This window comes from Archocentrus centrarchus, chromosome 17 (assembly GCF_007364275.1).
Source record: "Archocentrus centrarchus isolate MPI-CPG fArcCen1 chromosome 17, fArcCen1, whole genome shotgun sequence".
Taxonomy (NCBI): Eukaryota; Metazoa; Chordata; class Actinopteri; order Cichliformes; family Cichlidae; genus Archocentrus; species Archocentrus centrarchus.
Genome location: NC_044362.1, coordinates 20,442,583 through 20,457,494, shown reverse-complemented (window position 1 = coordinate 20,457,494; position 14,912 = coordinate 20,442,583).

The window sequence follows — 14,912 nt, the reverse complement described above, 5'->3', positions numbered from 1 at the left end:
CTAGTGTTATTGTATACCTTAGCATTACATCCATGAGGATGTAATGCTAAGGTATAGTTGCAATGCATAGACACAGATATCTGCTAATTAGTGGTAACAGAGTAACAAAATACTCAAACTATACTCACCAAAACTACAGGACACATTTTCTGGATGGGCTGTATCACATATCAAGCTGAAGTATTTCTCATATAATTGCATTTGAAAGGCTCTAATGGTAACATCACAAACATGCTGGAGACTAGTGGAATGGAGGTCTAACAGAAGGCTGCCCATTTCACACACCTGCCACTCAAAGACTTACTAATTCTTAACAAGGTGAGCTGTTAAAGAAAAGAAAGAAACAACAAAACATATATTCATTATGAAGGGGGAAACTATTTTTGTTTTGTAACATGTTAGTTTCATGGCTGAAGTTGAGCATTTTAACACAAGTCTGTGGGGACTGACTTAAATTTTCAGCCCCTGGAGAAAACACCAAAGGAGTCCTTGTAATGTTCTATCCATCTGATGTATGTTAATTTATTAATTCTCTCTTTAGCTGTGTGTGATCCCTGCCAACTCCTGAATTTTCCCCACAAAGACATACCTCACATATAAATCATTTAGCCATTGTTACAGCCCTCGCATTTCCTGCTGGCATTTGAGAGATCAGAAACATGCAGCTGACTTGAGCTGACATCACCACTGATACAGTACGCTATATCTGCTTATATATGGTCATTAATAGGACTGTCACTGCAGAATTCAATCGTGATCCTTCTTCCCATCACAAAAACAATCACCACCATTTTCTTCTTAATGTGGTTTTCTGTCGAGACCAGAGGTTATGGAACACACATACAGACAAGTCATGAGATGACTCACAACCAGAAAAGAACATCCACAAATATGTGCCTGATGTCAATGACACCACGTCTCGAATATTAAAAACATTCACATCCCTGAGAAAATATCAGGCAGTAATTACACATTTCCTCTGAGATATGAAAATTATTAAAATATGCTTTACACGGACTAACAGTGATGCTACCAAATGGTATTTAAGTGATTATAAAACAGGAAAGAAATGAAGATACATTTCTTGCAGAAATTAATATTTCTATCACCCATTTGTAACTGGCATGTATAAAATCAATCCCTAGCAGCCCGTGTGATTGGTATTTGTATTGGTATTTCCAATGTAAATACACAGGAGGATGTCCTCGAACAATTGCCTGGCTGAGATTCTGCAGAGCTGCGTGCAGCTCGGGAAGTACACACAGATAGCATTGTGTCTGTGTACTTTCAACAGAAAATAGTCTTATGTGATTTAAGTGCTATAATAATTCCTTTATTAATACATTTTGAGCATTTATTGACTGGTACAGGAAAAACACAGTTTAACTGCAGGGTCTGCACTCTGCACTTTACTGGCTCCCCTGGTGAGTATATAAGCACTTTTACAATACTGGGATAGCAGAGAACCATCCATCAAAAAGGAGGAATGCCCAGTCCCAGCTCTGAATAGAGTTCATATCCATGGTGAAGAAACATTTGTACTGCATGACATTTAGGACAAGACTCTTATGGATGCATGACAGCCAGTTTCATATGAGGAAAACTGGCCTCCACTCAGCAAAGAGCTTGATGGAGAAGCAAATCTTGCCCTCTGTACCCCTCCTCTTGTTCAATTTGGTCAACATACAGCACCGGTGGTAACTGTTAGTGTAGGGAGCTCCCCATTGATCAGTAGTGGAACAGAATCCAGATCCAGCCAGCTGGGGCTGTTAGCTGGGGAAGCCGTGTTCTTTGCAATGAGGTAATACTTCAGACATCTACAGCAGGTTCTAATTATGCCAGAACAACTCAGTGTCTGGCTGTGTTTGGCTAGAGGATTAGCCAACACAAGCCATTCTACTCTTCTCTGTGCGTAAGTCATAAAGGCCAAGGGGATGCCCTCATACCGCCCAGCTTCGTCACTGAGTGCTTGAGAAATTCTCAAGAGCAAAATAAGCTAAAAAATATTACTAAGTAGTTGTGAGGTTACATGGCGTATTTGCGGTTTCTTTCGATCTTGAGTTATAATGTTTAATGTCTTCTCTGCTCCTTACTGCAGTGATAATGCAGTAATGCACCTTAGTAAACTTTCAAACTTTACATTTGATAAGGTTAAAAACATATTCTTTTACACCTTTTAGCTTTTAGCTGTATCACAACACAAGGTGGTGCTACAGTATCTTCATGCTCACTTGTTGAAGTAGCTGCCAAAGGACTAACAGGGTAAAGGCCATGTGTTTAAGGTCGGGACTCATGTTTAATTTAAGCAATCACTACAACATCTTGGAAGAGTGGAATGATTGAAAGTGTCTGTATTCAGGACTCCACTTCCACTGGTGTAAAGTATTCTCAGTAGTTACAGTTGCATTGTAGTTGCTTTCCCCACCTTCAAAAGTTTTTTTTTTTTTTAAATTAAGTCATAGCATGAATCAGTGTCTTGTTGTATAATTAAACTTACATTTCCTCCTCTGTGACAAAATTAAAGGTTTCATGAACAACATCCCAGTCTTAAAATAAGACGGTAACAAGAGCAAAACTGCTCCTTGCAAATGTAACCCTTGATTTGAGAAAACTGTAAACTGTAAGTTGACAGTGATTAACACAAAAACATTGGTTGCTATAGCCACCGATTATCAGCGTGTGCAACAGAGATGCCTGTGGGTATACTGACATACAGTACCTGGCAATTACAGTTAATCTGTTTTAATTGCCCCTTTTGAAGAACTATAATTCTGCATTCTTAAAGTGTCGGACAGCGGTGTGCACAAGAAACATGCGTGCACACAGGAACACACGAGCAGCATGTGCCCGCAACACCTTGCATGTGCATACTTGCCACAGCTTAACAGTAGCTGCAAATGCAATCTTGAGTTTAGATTACACACATGGCAAAGTGGCTGCCTAACCTCAAATCTCATCATTACCAGTGCTGCAGGGGACGAGAGAACCCCCTTCTGTAGTCCCACTACAGAAATAGAGTGGTGACAGTTTAATAGTCTCTAGGCTCAGAGAGCCACACCCTTGCCAGCCTATATGAAAGACCCCACTCCCACCACAGCTTGTGACGTCAGGTGCTTGAACCTGCTCTGCAAAACTTTTTGGCATTGTTAATACCCAGGAGGGTTAAATTCCCTTTAAGTGATGACATTACTGTGTGCAACTACAAATGGAAAAAAAAAATTTGGCCTGCATAACTGTCAAGGCTCCAAGTGCTAATATTTACTTCTCATTTATTTATGCTAATCAGTAACAATTTGATTTTTTTTAAATGACTGGCAATTTGATATGGATAAATAATTAAAAGCTGGAAGGATGTGTATTTTTTTCACACTTTGGGAATTATTTCTCTGCTGAGATGAGAAGCTCATTCCATTATAATAAATTCATTATTCACCAGCCCCTGTCCACTACATTCATGCTGAATATTCATTAATATTCCCCTTAAAGGCTTTTCCAAATAATATGACTACTTTTTCTTGTGCACTCAGTGAGCCATCTGCATGAGGAATTACAACTCACAGACTTTCTGTCTCTCTAGGCCCCATATTCCACAACATTGGGACCTGGTTGAGACAACTGCTGAAAGTTTGCTGGAGGAGCTTCGCTGGCCTGACAGCATTTTGTGTGAGACACTCCAGATGGGATCCCACACTTTAAGCTGTCCTAATGACCACTAGTATCACAAGTACCATAAGTTAAAATCTTTGATGTGACAGGGAAGGAAGGAAGGAACATCATTAATTAAAATAATGAGGCAGATGGGTGCTCTAATGGGTGGCTGAAGTGCACATTGAGGAGTCAGTCAGGGGTGAAGCCATCGGATGTGTTTGTTAGGACACATTCAGATATAGAAACCGGATGCTTGGGTGATTTTGACCTTGAATAACCACAGTAAACACATGTCAGGCAACCAAAGATCAGATTCAGTGAATTCCACCACCTTCGTGGCTACTTCTAAGTTTTCCCATTTCTTATATGAAAAGCAGGAAAAAAAAAACTAAGAATGTACTCCATAATAACTTAAAGCCACATGAAAGCAACAAAGTTCTTTTTTATTCCACACATTTTTCTCCTTGTCAAGAAGTTCAAATACACTTTACCACCAAGATGATATGACTCAGTTCTGTCAGGTTTACAGTTTAGCAAACTGAAAAGTCTTTGCCTTAAGTGGTATCACTTTAGGCAGTCTATTAGATTTCATGAAGCTCCCATCTCCCTCATTACTCAACCTTTTTTGACAATTTGCAGCAGCACTTCCAAAGACCGGTGTTGTCCAGACCTGAAGAAGTGTGAGTACAGGCTTGCATGTAGTAGCCTGGAGGGCTTACCACTTTGATCTAGCTGAAACACATTAACACATTATCCCCAGATTTGAACTTTATTTAATAACTGAAATAAATTCATTGTTTTTGCACACTTTAGTGTCAGTTTCCATCTTATGTTGGATATAAAAGATGGATGGAGTCACTGTGGCATTGATTTCTACACCTCTGCATTTTGAACCCTCAGAGTTGGTATTTTGGCCTCTGTCATGTTAGTTTCTGAAGCCAGAAGTGATTTAAACCAGAGCACAGAGTGCAAAGTAATCAGTTAACTATCTGTAAAATGTATGGGTGCAACCCACAGACACAGATACCTGCTAAATTGCTATAATAGAGTCATAAAACACTAGACTTTCACTCACCAAAACTGGAGCACAGCTTCTTGGTCAGTCTGTAATACCCTGCAGGTCACTTTTCCCCACATAACTCCATTAAAAATGCACCAAATGTACCTACTTAACACACATGGAGATCACAGAGGTCCAGCTGTGAGTAAAATTAGCAGAGGTAAAGTCTAGCAGACAGCTGTCGGCTACGGCTGCCCTTGTTGGAGCACCTGTCAATCAAAGCAGCTGCATCCCTATTTTTAATCCACAGCAAAATCCAAACTAATGAGTTATATTAAAAAGAGCACACCCTATATAGTTATTATGAATAATTGCCATTTTTGTTTGTCTTATATGTAATTTTTCTGAGATTTTCATTACTAAGGGAACCAATAGATTAATATTTTTACATTGATCCACTGACTTGCTGCATTTGCATTAGATAATTGCATCTGTTGTTTCATTGTTGCCATCAGTGCCTCATTCGCAACTATGTGGCTCAGCTGACTACAGTGAATTTCAGTCATGTTCATGTTGGTGAACAGGGTGCCTGTTATATCCAAACACTTCACACTATTACTCAACTGATATGTTAAAGCCAGTGCTATTTGTTGCTGCAGATACCTCAACCAGCCTATCGTCTTATTTTTGGGGGATATTTTTAGCATTGTCATTAATGACGATTGCATGGTCTTGTATTTAGTATGAATTCTACTTGTTGCTCAGTTTCATTACAACTCTAAAAAAAAAAAAAACAGTCTCTGGCAAATTTATTATAAAGATTAATTTGCCAAATGCACGTGTTTCTGACTACGTTTGGGTCTGGTATTCCAAAATTTAACATGCACTTTCTATGTTTTCAATCCTTGTATGTATAATACCTTCCTTCAGGCCTGAGGCCAGGAGATATAGCCCTCTGAGAAGGGAAACAGTGTGTTGATACGCCCAGGGGCAGTGGAAAAAGGGGGCCTGTGTGAACTGTCAGCACCAGATAGACACAGAAGCAGCTAATCTGCTCTCAGGCTACCATTTACTACCATGTGCCACTTGCAGTCTTGCTGACCAACTTCCTCCATGTGAATACAGAAGGAGCTGGAGAGGGTCTGGGTGTACCCGCAGGTGGAAATCCTGAGTATAGATATACTTGCATTAGGAGAGGATGACCAAACAGGAGATGCAACTGAATTCTGGGAAAACAGTTTTCCTGGCAAAGGACCCCCATTTTGTAAAAAAAAAAAGCGCTCTGAATGCAGACTTAAGGGTAGGATGTCTACAAATTCAAGGCACAATGACACATGAATGCAACTGTATTATCTCATTCTGTACACTGGTGGAAGTGTTGACATGCAGCTTGTGCATTAATTAAATATACAATTTTCCAGACAATGGAAAATGGATCATTTAATCAGCCACTCCTAGCAGAATGAGAAGAGCAAATAAAGGGTTGTTTGCTCAGTGACTAAGATTTGGAGATGGATTGAAGGTGGATAGCTACAAAAGAGACCAAACCCCATGATATCATATCCTTTACTGTAAATCTTCTCCATGAAACTCACTTCACGATTCATTAGTGCTGAACAGAGTCTGTCTTGTCATTAAGGCTGTTTAAATCCTTTGATTGCTGTTGAATGATCAATAATAAATAAGACTTGGTTTGAATATAAAGAGAAGTTGTCATGACACTGAACAACATAATAATAATTTTATTACATGTAAGGTTTTGGCATGACCTGTCAATCATTTACAGTGTAGCAATAGCCAACAAATCTTGACTTCACTTTCTGCTGTCCCCCCCACATGGGGGAAGCATTTTGTCTAAATAGGAGGTGCCCAAACAACCTGCCTGACCAGTCGTGGCTGACACAGTGACCCTAAGGCTCCTGCTGCCTATAAGACAGTCCAGGAGCTGGTCTATGGACAGATCAAAGTGGAAATCATGCCCCACCAACAGAGATAAATACACACTTCCTCTCTTCTCTTTCACACTGGTTTTTTCCCACACTCCTGCAAACCCCTGCGCTGTAGCAAGGCCAGCTCAGAGGAAATGACTGACCACATCAAGGGCCTGGCTGCTGCTTTGACACGAGGGCTTGCACCAGCCTTCAGGATAAAGGGAGACACTTTAGCATTCGTCAGCAGGTTGAAATTTATTTGTTTGCCTTTTGCAAATACTTACACCTGCTCAACAGCACATTACTCATAAACCAAAAAAAAAAATTTACACTAGTTTCAACCTTCACATTACCTGCATTAATCACACTCTCAAGAGTAAACCAGCAAATTTGCTTACTTACTTGAAATGTCATGTCATTAGGGTTCAAACCCCTATGGAAAAGAACCCTATAGAGTTTGCACTCATTTATTATTATGAGGGTTCAAGAGGTTGCCATTTAGAATTTATTTTCTGCATACATGACAAGCGTGTGATTGGTCTCACTCTTTAAAACAGAACTCAAGTCTTTTTTCTTAACTTTCTCATCGTCGAAACCTGCTGATTGTTCCTTGCAACTTTCAGTTTGGGCACTGCTTACTTTGCTGAGCGCAGTAAATTTGAATGCCCAGATTCCTGCTTGTTATCATATTCTTTTCCTTCTGTACTATATATCATTTAGAGACCTTACAAAAAAGAAAAACTTTAGTGGGCAAAAATTGGAAGTTTTGTCAAATCGCAGAAACCCCGTGCAAATATTGGGGGAATGAGCCCAGGAAAACATGACAGCTGGTTTCCTCATCGTGACGACAGAGCTGCCCCTTTGCAAAATCACAGCTTGTTTATTCATTCTCTAATTCTGAATATTAAACACATTTCCTATAATTACTATAGATTCCTACTATTCATTTAAGCAGCAGCCTTATTAGCATGCAACCTTTGAATGCCCTGACACTTTAAAAAATGTTTATTAGCTTGGCCTTTCCAGTAGCTGACTGATGTTCTTCTCACTGAGTGGCATATCACAGGCAAATTCCCTCCTAATAGCTTAGTTTTACTGCCTATTAGGCTTCTGGCTGTTCCTGGGAAATACAGTGTAGTACACCCGTGTGTGTTTTAATAGCATGTAAATCTTGCACTTCTGATCTCATCTGAGCCTTGTACACTTGACAGGTCTCAGTAGAAACATGAATCTAAGCAAACTGATACTAAACAAAAACCTTTGGGAGATAAATAATAAATGGTTTTGTTCTTCCAAGGTCTTTAGTCATTTTAACATCAGCCTCTTCCCTACTTTCTCAAGCTGTCCATCATTACTACTGCACTGTAGACATGCCCCTGTCCTTGGCATTACGAAACAGAAGCTCAGAAACACATTGGTTTTGGGGTTTGGCCTTGATACTTACCTGTTTCCTCAATCACTGTTTAGCAACAAAAGGCCCTCTCATTTTGAGCAGCTCATGGAGTAAATCAACTGTACTTCTGGCCATGTTTGTCTAACATGATCCTTCTGAGACATGTACTTGTCATGGCAAAATATGGCAGCTGTAAGGAAAATCTTCTCCTCAAGTAATGAATTATGTTTGGGCATTCCCTGAACAGTGTCTGTTTATATTTTCTTGGGGGGATATGCAAGGCCACCCAAAACAAAGTTGTGTAATGTTATATTATTCCACTGCTTTACTACAAACAAGAGAAAACGCCAGATCCTCCTAATAGGGCTGTGCAGCGTTTTCCAGTTCGCTCCTCTGTTTTATGCTTCTCCTCAGGAAATCCACCCATGCTCATAAGTTTCTCCACCTGTTTGGAAATATGTTTGAATCGTTTTTGGTCCCTGTGAAGGATCATAAGCAAGGCCCTTAATGAGCAAATAAAGTTCGTTGATGCTTTGCACCCAAAATTGGAGAGAATGAATCATTCTGCAGATTCATCTTCTGCAACACCTAATATTGTTTGTGATTCATGTAGACATGTCAGAAAGGAACTGGTGGGAGAATGGGAAAACTGAGCCTTGACGTCCCATTGCTGAGTCCAGAGCCTTGTAATGTAACTCAACGTTTTTATGTTCACGCATGCAATAACTGCCCCATTGCATTTATGTGCTCTGTATTTAAAGTGCAATTTATTCTTTTCTGACATAGATTCAAGCAAACAAAACAATACAAAACATGCATTTAAACTTAATTTGTAATTGCTGTTTAAGCAAATGTACAATAAGAATCAAATATTGCTTTATAATGTGATAACTACATTGGTTAGATGTTCAGATTAACTTGTGGATGTTGTGAAAGTTGTGTCCTTTTGTGCTTGCATTATAATTATTAACTGTTTTTCTTAGAAGGTCAGGTGCTAAATTGTCGCTACATTTAAATGTTTTTTGTTTGAAGTCCATGGACAGGTCTGAAATTATCCTTGAGACTTCAGCTCAAGGCGAGCTGAATCAAAGTCTTAAATCAAAATTGCAAATAACAGTCTGTTAACAAGAGGTTTGTGCAGAGCCATACCATTTTTGGTAAGTGATAGGTGAACATGTCCTGTGGCTTCAACAAAATAAGTGGAATTTCTAAATTACTGCACAGTGCAAGAGAAGCCTTTTAAAAACTGCTGTTAACTGTGCTCCTGCAGCCAGGTTTAGTCCATGGGAGCAAAGGGGTTGCCTCAGCTAAGTGATGTGGAGGAATACCAGAAGTATGTCTGAGCAATGAGAAACAGGTGGCTGAAGAGAAGTGAATCAGTTGTAGTTTAAGTGTAAATTGCTGGTAATAACTGGGGGCCTTTTAAGAGTACGTAGGAGATAACTGAGAAGATACATTCAAGAAAGGACCATAGCACCATAGATATTATACAGTAACTGTCAAAAGTTTGGACACATTCACCCATTTGGGTGAGTGTGTCCAAACATTTGACTGGTAGTGGACTAGCTTGTGTTGATGCTGGTTGTTCATATTCCCTATGTGCTCACAATCTGCATGACCCAGTGGGCTTTATATTGTGTCACTGTGTACCATCAGTGAGTATAAAGAAATCAAACCTTAGCTTAGTTTCTGCTGTGACAGTCAGTGTCAAGGGAATGTCAGAGGGGGAAAAAAATGCCAGAGCTTTTTAGTGATCTGTTTGTTTGTTTTCTTTTAGTTCATTTGTGGCACTTTTAAAGCCTTTGGCATGGGATGATTCCGGCTGGCACCCCCCCTTCCTCTCTACCGCACACCTTCCCTCTTGCCATCCGTAATTACCACACTGTTCGAGTACTAGCCTGTCCAAAAGCCACTGCAGGTTTGATGTTTTTGGCTTGGCTCCTCTCTGACATGCCTGGGAAGGGCAAGGAAAGGAAATGGGTGGACCAGCCGCTCTCCGTTCCCCCAAAGCAGGCCTGGGAGAAGCCAGCCCAGTGTTTTTCGACTCGGCTGAGCTTGTAAGGGAGCACAGCCCATCTGGTTCTAATAAATCCTCCATGTGGCTTCTCAACTGGAATTGCCTGACCTGTACGGGGATGTGATCAGTGATACAGTCATTTTGCAAAACAACAGGGAAGAGCTTGGGAACAGTTCTGAATGCCATCAGATTTGTGGTCTCCAAGCAATCTTGTACTCTGAAGAGAACAAAACTCATATTAAGCAGGCCTCCCCAAAACCCTACAGTGTTAGGTGATGGATATGTAAAGATGGTGAACATATTGTTGTTGTGAATTCCTGCCAACAGTGGGCAATGCATCACTGTTTTTGTATCATGACCCTTTGTAACTTGTCATGCACAGGTCATGGTTAGACCAGCACTACTTTTTTATAAGGAGTGCTCAATTAGCCTATCTGTAATTCCCTTGGCTATCATACAAGTACAAGCTCAGGGACATCTTATTGCTGTGATATCTGCAACAAGCACAGAAAATTAAAACCGCCTCAATCATGCAAGCAGAGAGGAAATAAACTGAAATTCGTCTTTAGAAAATCACATGTAACTTCTGTTACGCCAGGACAGTAAATCTAGTTTGCATTGTGAATGAATGGTAGTATAGGCACACCAAAACAGTACACTACGCCATCTATAGTCTGCCAGATCATTAGGTCATGCAGCGCTATGTTGGTAATGTCTGCCTCTCGATCCCAGGCATATATTTATGGCCTGTTGGCTGCAAGAGTCCTGCTGACTCGTGTGTATGAGGTCAAAGCCATCAAAGTGACCTCACCATCAGAGACAGCACAACATCTGTCCTCATCTTTCACACCTTCAGTGGCTGGGTTTCCTCAGACCTCCCTGCCTCTCAATGCCCTCACTTCCCTCTAATTAGAAACAGTTTGATTCAGCACTGTGAGCACGGTAGATAAAAATAACAGGAGTCGAGCCTATTAAGGCTTAACAGGGAAAAATTTACAGCAGCGGAGTTTTACAAATCAATGTAATGCACTCTACATTTAGCAGCTAACTCAAAAACTGCTTAAATCACTCTTCACATGATATTAAAATAGAAGGAACAGCTGCTGAATTCCAATATAAGCCTTTCCACTCCATCTGTTGACATTTAACTGCCAAAACCTTTTGAGTAATGAGTAGGATTCAATGGTAGCATCTTCCCACCTTTTGAAAAAAACACCAACTATACAGTAGCAGTCTCCATCCACGTATTTGGCTTTTCACAACCTGAAGAGGTATTTTAAAAGGAAACCATGTGATGCTAATGTCAATTGCTTGTATATTAATAATATTAGCAACAATAATGATACAATATCCCACAGGTATTATCCTGTAATCAAAATGGGTGATAATAGGATTTGGGTGGGGGGTTTAGGGCAGGAGACCACACATGGGGTAAGCTTGTATTGTACATGATTAATCTGATTAAAACTTTAAACATGATTATGAAAAAAGAGTGACACAGACTTCACAGGAATGTTGACATAAACCTGGATTGTTCTTACAGTCCCTCCTGACATAGCAAAACTTTTAATTTCACAACTCTCCTCTCAGACATATTTTGGAGGCTTCACGCTCCAGTGGGCTGACAAACTTAGTGAGCTGATGGTGTAGATTTGCACACCTGGTAGAAAATCACTGATTTTCCCAGTTCCATCCTAATGTCTCAACTTTCAGTCAGTAATGTACTCAGAGACGTTTGTTTCTGTGTTTTTTAGTCTGTCGTTCAGTTATTTGTTTAACTCCTGATCGTGTATGCAGCTTAGAGTTGTGTTTTTGTAGTTTATTTCCATGAAATAAACCAATAATTTTTTTCTGTTACTTGTACTGATGGAAAAGTGTGTTCTAGGTAGGTTGTTTTTATAGCCAAACCAAACCATCATTTGTGTTCAGTAAAACATAACAAAGTATTAATGGACTTCATCTGTGTCTGATGAGGAATCAGCATTGTTATTGCTGATTTCTCGGGGTGAATCATAGTGGGCTGGCGTTTGCCATTACTGAGCCTGACATGCTTATGTCTGGTGCTGTAGACATGACCATTATCACACATTATCTTTATAAATACACTTAAATTAACAGATTTGAAATTTCTTTTAAAAAAAAAAGAAACCATCAGCACAGCCTGACAGTCAATAAACAAAGCCAGTCATTCTTTCATATCTCTTTATTATCAATGCACAAAATTCAGTTTATCCATGAAAGAAGCATGTATTTTCTTCAGAAAGAAAATACATGCTTCTTTCTGTCTCTTTGTGTTCACAAAGTCCGCTATAATGAATTGTCTGAGCACAATGGTAATAACAGTAACATCTGAGGGCCACATGGGATGTGACAGATTTTTTTGCCCCTTAGACAAAGAAATTAGAATTTGTTTCTGCCACAGTATAATACAACACTAAAGTAATTTTTTTTCTACTAGGAAAAAAAAACTTTATCTTGGGAATTTCAGCTTGCAAAGTATAACACCTGGTATGTATCAGTAAATTGAAGGGAGGAAAGGGAAAGCCATATGTCCACCTTCAGTCTTCAAAGGAGCTTGAATGTGTATCTAAGTGCATCTGAAGACTGAAACAATCCAAAAAGGAAATTTATCACCGAGCTGAAATTTCTGGGCTCTTAAGGATTTAGTTTCATAAACATTGCACGCTGGATGTTTTTCAGCTCAGACTGATGCATGCCATTTGAGCTCAGGCATCTACGACTGTCGGGATATTTTCAGTGTATTCGCCAAGGTCGTTCATGTGTGTCTGTAATAGTTTTAGTAATGCCACATCTATCATTCCTGTCTTTAAATGCACTCAAACAGACCAGATTCCTGTTAATATTTGCAGCCTCTTACTCACAAAAGTCTTTTTTTTCCTTCACAGAACACAAGCTGTTAAAGAAATGGTTAGACATTTTGGAAAAGTAGTTTCATTCAAACTGAGATTCCATGAGTTAGATGAGATGATTAGTATCAGAAGTCTGTTTGATGGATGTGAAAAAGGAGAAAGCTGGCTTAGCATCAAGCCAGTGTAAACTCAGTATGCCAAAGCTTAAAATAAAATAAAATAAAATAGCAGAACCCCAGAAGTTGACTAATTAACATTAAGTTGACTAATTAACATTAAAATTAACTAAGTATCAGAAAACTCCATCAGAAATAAGAACCATAATGATTTTATGGTGCACAGACCTTCATAAATATGCATTAGGAGATGTAGCTGCCCCATAGTACAGTAATATCACAGCCACCTTGCAGGACAAGATTTAATGAAGTTAATAAGATGTAACTTGTGTTAAATGTGTTTAATTTTACTCACCAGTAGAAATAAATAACTGTGTTTCATACAACCTTTGTTTACAGTTTGCAAAGTACAGGAGTTAGGGAATGGTAGGCAGTGGACCAAACCACTGGGAGGTACATGAGAGGGAGTCCATCCATCCATCCATCCATCCATCCATCCATCCATCCATCCATCTCGCTTGACCATAGGTGAGGGCAGGAATGTATATTGACCAGGAAAACATCAACTTCACTTTCACTTTCAGCTCTCTCTTCACCCCTTCATCACCACTGACACCTCACCAATCATTGCCAGTCTCCCACTTCACACTCCCACCACTCATGAACAAGACCCCAAGATGATTAAACTCCTCCACTTGGAGTAGCAACTTGTTCTCGACCTTGAGTGGACACTCCACCCTTTTCTGACTAAGAACTATGGCCTTGGAGTTGGAGGTACTCATTCACATCCCAGCCACTTCACACTCTGCCACCAACCACGCCAGTGCAAGCTGGAAGTTATTGCTCAGCAAAACTACTTCATCCTTAAAAAGCAGAGATGAGATCCTGAGATCACCAAACCTGATACCCTCAATCCTTCAGCTGTACCTAGAAATTCTGTCCATAAGGATTATGAAAAGAATTGGTGAAAAAGGCAGCTGGTAAAGTCCAAAACCCACCAAGAACAAGTCTGGCGTACCGCCTGCAATGTGGACAAAGTTCTCACAATGGTTGTACAAGGACCAGATAGTCCAATACTAGACCCATAGGTGGTGATCAAAGGTGGTGGCCTTGGCTGACTCATCCCCTATTCATGCAAAACACATTAAAATTGGACCTCTTTATCACCCCCTAATTTACATCCAGGATTGCACTGACTCTTAGCAATAAAACAAAAAAGTGTTTTCCAAAATGTCAAGCAAGATTTAGTTGACTGAAAATATAATCATGTCGAGTCAGGGGTAATGGCTGGAATATAGTGCCACTATCTGGACTCCCTATCAATAAAGTAAGAACACAAGACTTCTTACTGGCTCTCCTTTTTCTTACCCTTAGTCCACCAACTGCATCATGATGTTGATAGGATTTTTAATGGTCTTCCTGTGTCTCATAGTCTGCCTCCATGAATCATGCCCACTCCGAACAGTGAGGTGTCATTTCATAATAAATAACATGCACTTGGGTGGGTGGAGGTGGGAGGGTTGGATGATAAGAGGACAGAGAAAATCATCATTTACTCTGCTGGGGAAAACAAATACATATGGTAGTTAGATAAACTTCAAACAGGGCACAGACATTCTGAGACCAGAGAGCTGCTTTGCATGTCTCTTTGGACTAGAGAGGAAAGAGATTGAGGCTGTGTTTGGAAAGCAGAAGTCCCTCCTGATAAGATAAATTTAAGATGTCTAAACAGAGATAAAGATATTTGTTGTGTTTTGCAGCTTTTAAATGATACAAACATGTTGTGTCTTTTGAAAACCGCTGTAGCTCTTCAAATATTTATCATGCTAAATTAACAATCATTTTCACTTTAAAAATATTTGTTTTCCTTGTTTAGAGGCTTTGGCTATAACATCTGTCCACGGGACAAGGTTTTTATTATCTGGCATTATTTCCTA